At 40.6% G+C, this 12,385-nt stretch overlaps 1 long non-coding RNA gene across 2 annotated transcripts in view; it reads right to left on the bottom strand.

The window, feature by feature from the left end:
• Window positions 1–447: 447 nt before the first annotated feature.
• LOC125456460 (uncharacterized) overlaps window positions 448–12,385 on the bottom strand; it is a 147,801-nt gene continuing 135,863 nt past the window's right edge. Inside the window, exons 1-3 of one of the 2 annotated variants that reach the window (XR_007248450.2) lie at window positions 11,410–12,382; window positions 9,248–9,369; window positions 448–861 (exon numbers count right to left, since the gene is read on the bottom strand). This is a non-coding gene — a long non-coding RNA (uncharacterized LOC125456460). Of the gene's footprint in view, window positions 862–9,247; window positions 9,370–11,409; window positions 12,383–12,385 lie in introns of those variants that run through there. The other variant, XR_009446745.1, reaches the window with a different exon arrangement.

The raw sequence follows: 12,385 nt of genomic DNA, 5'->3' as shown, positions 1-12,385 counted from the left end.
TTTTCCAGCAGAGATAATAGGAACTGCATAGATGCTGGAGAATCTGAGATAAAAAGCTGTGGAGCTGGATGAACCCAGCAGGCCAAGCAGCATCTTAGGAGCACAAAAGCTAACATTGAAGAAGTTACCGTCCTCCCTGCGGACAAACCTCAGGGTATCTTTCTCCCACTGCAACTCTCTTGTAGTCTCTTCAAGCTTTTCCAGCAGTTTTGTTTTTGCTCCTGATTTACAGCATCCACAGTTCTTTTGGTTTTTAATGATGTGGAGGTGCCGGTGCTGGACTGGGGCGGACAAGGTCAAAAATCACACAGCACCAGGTTATAGTCCAACAGGTTTATTAGAAGACACAAGCTTTCGGAATGTCAACCCTGTGCCTGAATTGAGATTTTAGACATGTAACAATGGCAGATCTGCTTCCCGAAGAGGTATAAGCAAACCAGAAGGATTTTCACAACAATCAAGGTGACCATTACTGACACTAGCTCTCAAGTGCAGATTTATTCATTGAATTTAAATTTCATCAGCAGCCACAGAAGGAATTTGAACTTTGGGTCATTAGCTTCAGCCTCTGGATTATGAGGCCAGCTTTACTTTGACCATGATACCACCATCTCTCCGACAGCTTCCTCTGACTTTTCAAGCATGCCCTGGGCGCAATGCTCCTAAATTTGACGTCCTCTGCAAACTCCAGATTCTACAGCTTTGCCACTTAGTTGACGACTCCTTAAAGCCCCAGTTGCAAGAACAACCTATGAGTCATCCTATGAATCATATCTCCAACGCAGCATTTCCGAAAGTCCACAGCAGATTTTATTCAACGTGCCTAATATATCCAGTGTCAGCATTCACAGTGCAGCTTCCCTGTAAGAAACAATGGCTACTTTTAAAGAGTGTAATGGACATGTCATTTGTAGCTCCCTTTAATTAACATTAATGAAGCACGGGAGCCAATTTCCCTTAAAAATAATGCACTCGTGTCTCAAGCCTAGTGACGCACTTAATTCCTTATATTTGTTAAAAAAAAGTATAAGGAAGTGAAATTGGGTCTTTGAAACTATCTCACCGTTCCACAAGATCCTCACTGATACTTAATCTCAACCCATCTTCTTGCACAATCCCCACATTCTATGATTCTCTTATTATCCAAAGGGTGAGCATGAGTGAAGAAATCTCTCCTCATTTTAGTCTTAGACTGCTGATGCCTTATTCTGAGACAGGGAGCCCTCATTCTAGGCATTCCAGCCACAGGAAACAGCCTTTCAATATCTATAGTGTCAAACCCACAAATAACTCTAGACCGATAGCATTGCAGTTGACTCTTAACTGTCTTCTGAAATAATCTAGACAGCCAATCAGTTCAAGGGCAACAAATGTTGGCCTTGCCAGTCATGCCAACAGCTCATGCAAGAGGAAACATTGTTAAATGTTCAGATGTTGCAAACTGAAGGAACAGACCTACATGTGCGTGGCCCACTAGAGGCTATTCTATTGTAATTGACCACTTTCTTACTTCCCGGTAAAACCCTTTAAATGTGGGAATGTGCCAAGTTTTCAATTGTACACTGAGGCTTGATTGCATACTGTGCTGAAGCTTGAGAAAATAATGATCATTAATGGAAGAGCATTGATTCAGACGTTAGTGAAGAAAATTCACAAAATGAATTGGGTCAAGTGGATAGACCATCAATTGACAAATGTTACTCAGTTGCTTCCAGATTCACTCTAAGTATCTGACAAATGCCACTTTTTGGGAATCTTACTTCAGCACCTTCGATCATCTTCTGTATCTGTTCCCAGTGTTTGAGCCTATCTGGTAGCTCTGCCAGGCATGCTGCACTGATACCATCTGGGCAACCCCCACCCCCCATCCCTTTCTACCATGTCCTGCAGCAGCATCTCCATTTTGCCAGTCAGCCAACAGCAGATGCCAGCAATCTCAGTTTCTCGATTCAGAATATATTTTGGCTGTCATTGATTGACAGCTGCTCTTTTGCCCTGTAAAGACTTTGGAAAAGATGAAACTTAATTTAATTTGCAGCTTTTTAAGGGTTGAAAAAAAATCATTCTTACTGTGTTAACAACCTTTGTAAAGGGAATAATCAGTTTTATTGCATAAAGAAAATATGTAAAACCTGAAAATACATGCAGCCACTTAATTTAAAGTGGCCAATTCTATTTAAAATTTACAGATAGTCCTTTTAGGGCTACTGACATAGTTATCAATCTCTTATTAAACAATCATTCTTGGAATATAGATGAAAGGCAGCATTTTTTGCCTATCTGTGGCTGCCTTGAGAGAATGGCGATAGGTCTTCTTTAGACATTGCTCTCCAAAGAAATTCTTTATCGTGTTCTTTGTGATAAAACTGAATTGCTCATAGTCCAATTCAGAAATCAGTTACGAGCCAATCATTCTGATATAGGACTAAAATCATACATAGGTCAATCTGAAGTCAGGACCGGAAGGATGGAAGAGAAAACTGTATTCTGTTTTGCATTTCTGATTTAACTTTTGTTTCTTTTGAACAAACACAAACTTGCTGGAGTCATAAAATGGTGCAGGCTGATGAAATGATTGTATTTCCAGATGCTTCTGAAACCATTGGATTGTGTAGACCTTCCAGTTGAAGCTGATCCAAAGGGTTTGGAGATTAGTCATAGTAACATGGAAACATAAAAATAGCGACTGGAGTAGGCCATTCAGCCCTTTGAGCCTGTTTCACCATTCAATATGATCATGGCTGATCATTCAACTCAGTACTCTGTTCCCAATTTCTCTCCATTCCCTTTGATCTCTTTAATCCTAAGATCTATATCTAAGTCCTTCTTGTAAATATTCAAAGTTTTGGCCTCAGCTGCTTTACATAGCAGAGAATTCCTCAGGCTCATCATTCTCTGGGTGAAGAAATGTCTCCTCATCTCAATCCTAACTGGCCTACCCCATAATCGAAAACTAAGATCCTTGGTCTGGGCTCTCCAGTAATCAAGAATATCTTTCCTACATTTACCCTGTCTAGTCCTGTTGGAATTTTACAGATTTTTACATGATCCCCCTTCATTCGCTAAAGTCCAGTGAATATAAGTCTAGTTGATTGGTCTCCCTTCAAACATTAGCTCTGCCATCCCAGGAAGCAGTCCGGTAAACCTTTGTTGCACTCCTGCTATAGCTAGAACATTCTTCCTCAGGTAAGGAGGTCAAGGCTGCACACAATATTCCAGGTGTGGTCTCACTAAGGCAAAGTGGTAAGGAGATCAAAACTGCACCCAATATTCTTGTTGAGGTCTCACTAAGGTACTGTACAATTACAGCAAAACATCACTATTCCTGTACCTAAATCCTCATGCAATGAATGCCATTTGTCTTCTTCACTGCCTACTACACTTGCATGTTTTCTTTCAGTGACTGGTGTACGAGGACACCCCAGGACTCATTGCACCTTCCCCTTTCCAACCTATGCATGCACTTGCCCACTCTCTCAGGTTTTCTAATTCACACTGAAGCATCTCAGCATCCTCCTCACAGCCCACCTTCCCACCCAGCTTTATATCATCTGCAAGTTTGGAATATTATATTTATTTCCCTCATCCAAATCATTGTTTATTCCTATTGAGAGACATTAAGAGCTATTGATGCTGGAGTCAGAGATAACACAGTGTGGACTTGGAGGAATACAGCGGGCCAGGTAGCATCGGAGGAACTGGGCTGAAGAGATTACCAGAGGGTTGCAGTGAGAGAGATCCACTGAGGTCTTTCCAGAGGGAGGAGGACGACTTCTTCAAGGTAGGCCTCCGTAGAAGAGGCTTCGCGGTGGGTTTATAACTCACTCAGAGATAATAAGAACTTCAGATGTTGGAGTCAGAGATAACAAGTGTGGAGCTGGAGGAACACATTTATACATTCCTTCATTCCTCTTCTTTGCTTCCATTCTGCCAACCAGTTCTCTATCCAGTACAGTACCCCCCAGTTGCATGCACTTTAAATTCCCATGCTAATCTCTTACATGGGACAGCATTGAAAGCCTTCTGAGAGCTCTATGCTTCCAGTCTGACAAAGGAAAACACTAAAATCCATTCTGTCAAAATGGACACAAATGCTTTTAAATTTCCTTTGCAATGGAAACTCTGTTGAGAGATGTAAGGCTGCAATGTTAACAGTTTTTCAATTAACCCACCAAGGGGTGCCACAGCATCTGAAAATGCTGGCTTTACCACATGACTGAAATCTGAGTTTGTTGTATTGCTTATGTATACAGATTTGGGGTTCTCAGTCAGTTGCTGTTTGATATCCAGCAGGAGACTCGGGTCTCCAATCTGAGTTAGCAGCTCATTCTATCTCTGTCTCCAATTTCCTGACAGGAAAATGGTCTACATCTGCAACAAGGGGAACTACTGGGCCCAGCTCACTAAGGAAATTATGATTGGACACTGATGTCTTGGTAAGTTGTAACTTACATGAGCTGATAACTTCCTGAGTGCTTACGCATATATAGAGTACTGAAACAATTCCTCATATTTTGTATGCCTTGTTAATAAGTCCTACCTTTTCTTTCATTCTAAAGAATTTTGCTGTGCGTTTATTTCAAAAGTTGGAATTCAAAACAAGGGCTTGTGGAGCATGCTTTGACTTACACCAGTAAGGAATGGGAATATCAAAAAGGAATAAATCAAACAATATCTAGATGTGTTGAAATTTAAGAAAGCAAAAACAATCATAAATTGAAATCACCTCAAAGCTGTGTTATTACAAAAAGTTAACTCACAAATCCACATGATTGCTATTCTGAGTGTGAGGCTTTAGCTTCCACCACAACAGTATGCATTTACATAGCATGGTTAATAAGACACAATTAAATGTCCCAAGGTGATTCAAGGAACATTATCAAACAAAATTGGATGCCAAATTGCAAAACAGGTTATTAAGACATAGAATAGATGAGGTTTAAGGAGTGCCTCAGTAGGAAAAATGTCGAGATAGAGGGTTAGCAGAAGAATCCCAGAATTTAAGGCCTTGTCACCAGCAGTGGAGTAAAATTAAGGATATTTTAAAGCCAGAACTGGACTAGCACAGATGTCTCAGAGAGTTGTAAAACTGGAGGACATTACAAAGAATATATGGTATGACCATGGAGGTTTGAAATCAAGAATGAGAAATTTATGTTTAAGGCTTGCTCAGACAGGTGAGCTGGCAAGTTTCCTCAGTTACAAAATTGAACACATTTCAGAAGTAACAAAGTGTGGAGCTGGAGGAACACAGCAGGCCAAGCAGCATCAGAGGAGCAGGAAAGCTGACATTTTGGGTCAGGATCTTTTTCAGAAAAACATTTCAGAAAGTACCTTGCTGCTTTGTGAGGGGTAGGTCATGCCTTACAAACCTTATCGAGTTTTTTGAGGATGTGACTAGTAAGGTTGATGAGGGTCAAGCTGTGGATGTGGTGTATATGGACTTCAGTAAGGCATTTGATAAGGTTCCCCATGGAAGGCTCATTCAGAAGGTCAGGAGGAATGGGATACAGGGGAACTTAGCTGCTTGGATACAGAATTGGCTGGCCAACAGAAGACAGCGAGTGGTAGTAGAAGGAAAATATTCTGCCTGGAAGTCAGTGGTGAGTGGGGTTCCACAGGGCTCTGTCCTTGGGCCTCTACTGTTTGTAATTTTTATTAATGACTTGGACGAGGGAATTGAAGGATGGGTCAGCAAGTTTGCAGACGACACAAAGGTCGGAGGTGTCGTTGACAGTGTAGAGGGCTGTTGTAGGCTGCAGCGGGACATTGACAGGATGCAGAGATGGGCTGAGAGGTGGCAGATGGAGTTCAACCTGGATAAATGCGAGGTGATGCATTTTGGAAGGTCGAATTTGAAAGCTGAGTACAGGATTAAGGATAGGATTCTTGGCAGCGTGGAGGAACAGAGGGATCTTGGTGTGCAGATACATAGATCCCTTAAAATGGCCACCCAAGTGGACAGGGTTGTTAAGAAAGCATATGGTGTTTTGGCTTTCATTAACAGGGGGATTGAGTTTAAGAGTCGTGAGATCTTGTTGCAGCTCTATAAAACTTTGGTTAGACCGCACTTGGAATACTGCGTCCAGTTCTGGGCGCCCTATTATAGGAAAGATGTGGATGCTTTGGAGAGGGTTCAGAGGAGGTTTACCAGGATGCTGCCTGGACTGGAGGGCTTATCTTATGAAGAGAGGTTGACTGAGCTCGGTCTCTTTTCATTGGAGAAAAGGAGGAGGAGAGGGGACCTAATTGAGGTATACAAGATAATGAGAGGCATAGATAGAGTCGATAGCCAGAGACTATTTCCCAGGGCAGAAATGGCTAGCACGAGGGGTCATAGTTTTAAGCTGGTTGGTGGAAAGTATAGAGGGGATGTCAGAGGCAGGATCTTTACGCAGAGAGTTGTGAGAGCATGGAATGCGTTGCCAGCAGCAGTTGTGGAAGCAAGGTCATTGGGGTCATTTAAGAGACTGCTGGACGTGCATATGGTCACAGAAATTTGAGGGTGCATCCATGAGGATCAATGGTCGGCACAACATTGTGGGCTGAAGGGCCTGTTCTGTGCTGTACTGTTCTATGTTCTATGTTCTATGTTCTATGTAAAATGCTTTTGGAATGCCAAAAGGTGCTGTATAAAGAGTACAATTAACAATCTTCAACTACTTCATCAAAACTTTCTTTTTACTGTAAAATCAGAAGTAGGGATATTTGTGGATGATTGCAAAATGTTTAGCACCATTGTCCAGTTTCATTTGCAACACCTGGATTTTGTGACCACATGCAGCAAGATCTGAACACCATTTAGCCTTAGACCGACAAGAGACAAACATCATCCACATCATCAGAAATTGCTGGGAAATCTCAGCAAATTGAGCAGCATCTATAACGAGAAATCAGAATTAACATGTTGGGTCTGGTGACTCTTCCTGTTCTGATTTCTCTCCACAGATGCTGCCAGACTTGCTGAGCTTTGCCAGCAATTTCTGATTTTGTTTCTGACTTACAGCATCCGCAGTTCTTTTAGTTTTTGTCATGCATGTCATGTAGGTTATCGGAGAACAATCATCTCCCACAAGAGAAAGTTTAAACATCTTGCTAAATATTCAAAAGCACTCTTATCATCCAGTCCTCCATCATCAACATCCAATTGGCGTGCTGTTGGGGAAGCTGGAGTAGGTAGTTATGTTTTGTTACTACTGACCAAAAATCTAGTTGTAAACACCATTGTAAATGCTGAGGATGCAAGAATAAGGCTCAAGCTGGATATTCTGTGATGAGTGACTTACTTCCATAAGTCAGGAGCATTATGAAATCTCTCCACTTCCCCAAATGAAAGCAGCTCCAACAACACTTAAGAAGCCTGACACCGTCCAGGATAAAGCAGTTCACTTGATTTGTATCCAGCACATTACCTGAAGTATTACCTCCATCCATTACTGGTGCGCAGTTGCAGCAGTATGTACTATCTGCGAGAACTGCTGCTGAAACTTGCCATGGTTTATTTGATAGAACCTTCCAAACCTGTAACCTGTAGCACCTAGAAAGTGACAAATAGGCAGGAGTACCAACTACCAATTCGCCTCCTAGCTGCATACTAGCTTTGTTTGGAAATAAATTGCTGCTCCTTTGCTGTTACTGGGTCAAAATTGTGGAACTCCCTAAGAGCATGGGGAGTGTACCCACAGCAGATGGATGACAGTATCAGCTCATACCCACCTTGTCAAGGATAATTGGTGATCTTGGCTTTACCAGTGATCTTTATATCCCACAAACCAACAAGAGATAATGGGAACTGCAGATGCTGGAGAATCCGAGATAACACGGTGTGAGGCTGGATGAACACAGCAGGCCAAGCAGCATCTCAGGAGCAGGAAAGCTGACATTTTGGGCCTAGACTCTACATCCAATGAAGGGTTGAGGCCTAAAACGTCAGCTTTCCTGCTCCTAAGATGCTGCTTGACCTGTTGTGTTTATCAGAGGATCACAAGAGTTTCTAGCATTTCTTTTTGTACTCAAAGCTGATGTGATAACGAACCAGTCTGACTGAGATGTTGGCAGAGTTTGTGATTTGATTATAACTGAATGACAGTGGAATCAAGGAATTCTGAGTTTTAAAGCAAAGCACAACCTTTAGGATTTCTGACGTTGACCAGAGTCCATCTGCTGGAGAAACAACATGTAGATGACAAGTGAGAACATGGTCAGGTTTGGCTTAAATGCCACCTTAAATGCTTGGTCACCGTAAGTTACATTTGATGCCACCATCTCCCTCTGAAGTTGTGTACTACAGGGCCTTTTTTGTTGAGTGTGCCACAAGAAAACACTAGTAATCTCATAATAAGAAATGGCTCTTCCGTTAGTCAGATACAAGTTAATTGGTATGACAAACTTCATTGCTAAGACTGTGAAAAGCCTTAGATAGTGAGTCTATCTTCTTTGAAATCCAGAGCTATTCTTCCACCTTATAACATTATAATGGAGGAGGGCTTAATACACTTCTTAATATTAACATTTTCAGAATGAAACACTATGTACAATATAATCTCAGACTAAGAGGTCAACCCATTAGGACAGAAATAAGGAAGAATTACTTCACTCAGAGAGTAATGAACTTGTTGAATTCTTTAGCACAGAGGGCTATAGGAGTTGTGTCATTAAGCATATTCAAGACTGAGATAATCAGATTTTTAATCAGTGTGAGAATCAAGGGTTAAGGAGCAGAGATGGGAAAGTGGAATTGAGGGCCTCGATTTCATTGAAAGATGGAGTACAATCAATTGGTTGAATAGCCAATGTCTGCTCCAGCATCTCTTGGACTTGACCAATGATCTTGAAATGAAGGATGGTGCATTGTTTGAGACCCTTCTGAACTCCAAACATCAGTGAAGTAATATGAGTCAATATTTCAGGAAATGAAGGGTCAAGCAGATACATTGGACATACTTTAAAGTTGCCATTAAGGATCATTTAAGCCAATCTCTTTAAGTCTTGCTATAGCAACAAAATGAACTATATGTATTACAGACATATACAGTGACAGACCATGGCAAGTTTATTTTAGATACTCCACATAATTTTACATTCATGTGGAGCAGGTACTGATAATGTGACCAATTTTGGGTGATTTTTGAAGTTGCTGTCTTCTGCCAGGATGTGCAATTAGATTTAGTCACTGTATGGAAATCTTTATACTTTTTGTCCCCTGGTCCAACTTGTTTTCCAGCTTATGATGCAATGTATGACTTACCCTCCCAATGGTTCCAGCTAGAAAATTCCTGCAGATTCCTTCACATATGAGATCTCTCCCGTTCTGGCATTGGGTCATAGTTGTTGCTTTGTCGTGGAATTACATTCTGTCTCAGAGGCTTCCTGTGTGGATAACAGAGTTTTTTATTCATAGTTTATGAGTTTCCACCCATGCAGTATTGAATCTGTTTCTCGAGGAAAGCGTTAACATCATGCATGATCTACAGCTAGGAAGGCCATCAACTAGGCAGAATTGGGTTTATATGTACTGGGAAAATTTGAAATGCTGACACATTGAGAAATTTGCCTTTAGGTAAGAACTAACCTAATATCTTATGTTCTAAATTTACCCTCTGTACCACAGTCCCCTAACCATCCTCTCCAAAGATGCCTTTACATGCTGGGAAGGCTCTAGCCTTGATGTGCTATTAAGTAGGAATGGTAAAGAGGTTGTGTTATTGGATGAGTAACCTGGAGGCCTGAAATAATGATCTTAGAATCATACAGTACCAAAGAAGCCTTTCAGCTCCTTGAGTCTGCACAAAGAAAACTACTATAAATCAACACCACTGATCCAGTGTATTGAGTCAAAATTGAACCATGGCACCTGGGAAATTTAAATGCAATTAATTCAGTAAATCTGGAATAATCTAGTGTGATGAACATGTAATGACTGAACTGTCAATAAAACCCATTGTGTTCGTTGATGTCCTTTGATGCAGGAAATCCGCTGCCTTTACCTGGTCTGATCTGAATGTGATTCCAGACCTATAACACTGTGAATGCGAATCTAACTGCCTTTTGAAATGACCTTGACATTTGTCCTATTGTGATCAGATAAATAGCTCACCAGCACCTTCTGAAGGGAAATTTGGATTGGGCATTAAATTACCAGTGAAACCCACGTTCTGTCGGTGTAGTTAAAAAGGTAACCAATAACGGCACAAATAAAAACTGAAAGTACTGCAGATGCTGTAAATCAGGAGCTCAGCAGGTCTGGCAGCATCTGTGAATAAAAAACAGAGTTTGCATTTTGGGTCCGGTGACCCTTCCTCAGAACCCATAACATCACTCAGTTTTGTTAATATACACTTGAAACTCAAAGCGCTACTAGCACCTTCTCCTGTGAACATCTTACTAGCAAAGCATTTTCCTCAAGAATGGTTAAAACATTGTGAAAGAAGATAGCCACAGAATTCTAGGAATGCATAACTGAAGTCGGAATCTTGGTCCAGTGAGTGTCAGTCCTTTCTAGTCCACAACCAGGGCGTTCTGTGTCCTATTTAAATTATGAGGTGTTAAGTGGTCATCTTAAAGAGATGAAGAGCAATGACTGGGTTAATAAAAGATGCCTGAATAAACTTAATGAATATATTCCTACAGAGTCAAACTCAAACCACAAAATGACTCATGGAGACATATGTTTTCATGAAGAAATACAGACAAAATCAATCAAGTGCCGTTTGTTCTTGGGCTCCACTTGAAAGGAAAATTCCTCATTTTTAATGCATATTTTCACTAATAACAGTTATGGTTTAATATTCAACAACTTTATTTGCAGTAATGTGACGCAGGTGAGAGGCAGCCAGAATAACTCTTCATGTACTGGGTTGTGATGTTCTAACATTTTAACTGATGCAAGTGTGTCCAAATTAGGTAGCATTATTGCAGTGCTCATATAATGACGGACCTCGGACTGTGGAGGTTGGCCCTTTAACTAATTGTGCCAATTTTAAAATGATATCACATTTTCATATTCAGACATGTTAAACTTTTACTTCAGAAAAGTATAATTGAGATGGAGCTATTGATAATATGTTCAGTAATATAAGTACTGCAACAAACTAACCATCTTTGCACATATCACAACACAGAATTCTAAGTGGCTCCTAATTAGTTAGTATCACTGCAGTGTTTATATAATGAATTTGTATTTCAAAGTAAATTTCCATTTTGCACTTATGTAGGCAGCTTGTTCTTCATTTTCTGTAAATCATCGCAGAAACGTGTTATTAATTCATTTTAATTAATTACTTTTATAATTTATACATCAGTTCATATCAGATGAATATGCATACAGGTGTTTTCCCAGTGCCTACTTCCATTCACATACCTGCAAAATGTAAGTAATTATACCATGTGAATATTGCATTCTGTACTTACATAAAGGTCCCAGTCTGGACATACAGGTGTGAGTGCTGATTCCCAGCTTCAATCACCTTCCCGCTGAAGCTGCAATCTGTTTTATAAGATGCTCAGGAAAATAAAAATGGCAAGTAAGCCAAATGGTGAACAATACTTTAAAATTTTAACAATGAGGCAGAAGAGAGCAAAAATTTGAGAAAAGGAGGAGGTAGGGTCGTGGTGGGATGTAAGAGAGTACGATCAGAAAAAGAGGATATATGTTGGAAAATGAAAATGAGTTGAGAGAGAAAGAATGAAAACAAGAGACAGGATTTTAGTGTGCAAGTTGAAAATTGAGGATGAGTGGGTGTTTAATACTGGAGTGAATAGCTTTCTAGTGAAGTTAAGGATAGTACTGGACAAAAGTAGGTAAGTGACAATTTAATGACCACCCCTTTACATTCATTAGCATTATTATCATCGAAACCCCTTCTGTTAATGTTTTGGATGGCTAAGATTAACAGTTAAACTAGCCATATAAATACAATAACCACAAGAGCCAAAACGTGTCTCAGATGCTAGGAATTTGTGGTGAGTAAGTCACCACCTGACTCCACAAATCTATGAGGCGCTAGTACAATGAAATAGCCCCTCCTCGCCTGGGTGAGTGCAGTTTCAGCAACTCTCAAGATGCTTGACAAAACCAGCATAAAACAGCTGGCCCACACATCCACAAATACTGACTCCCTCCACCATGGACATTCAGAAGCAGCAGTGTGCACCAGCTACCAGATGCGCTGCAGAAATTCACTAAGCCTCCTTAGAGAGTAATTTCCAAACCTATGATCATTACCACCGAGAAATACAAGGGTAGTAAATACATGAGAGTACCACCACTAACAAGATTCCACACAAACCACTCACCAACCTGATTTGGAAATGCATCACCGTTCCGTCAGTGCTGTTAGAACAAATTTCTGGAATTCTCTTCCTAACGGCATTGTGTGTATAATTG

The sequence above is a fragment of the Stegostoma tigrinum genome, chromosome 1 (genome assembly GCF_030684315.1).
Source record: "Stegostoma tigrinum isolate sSteTig4 chromosome 1, sSteTig4.hap1, whole genome shotgun sequence".
Lineage (NCBI taxonomy): Eukaryota > Metazoa > Chordata > Chondrichthyes > Orectolobiformes > Stegostomatidae > Stegostoma > Stegostoma tigrinum.
This window is presented reverse-complemented; position numbering and strand designations above follow the sequence as displayed.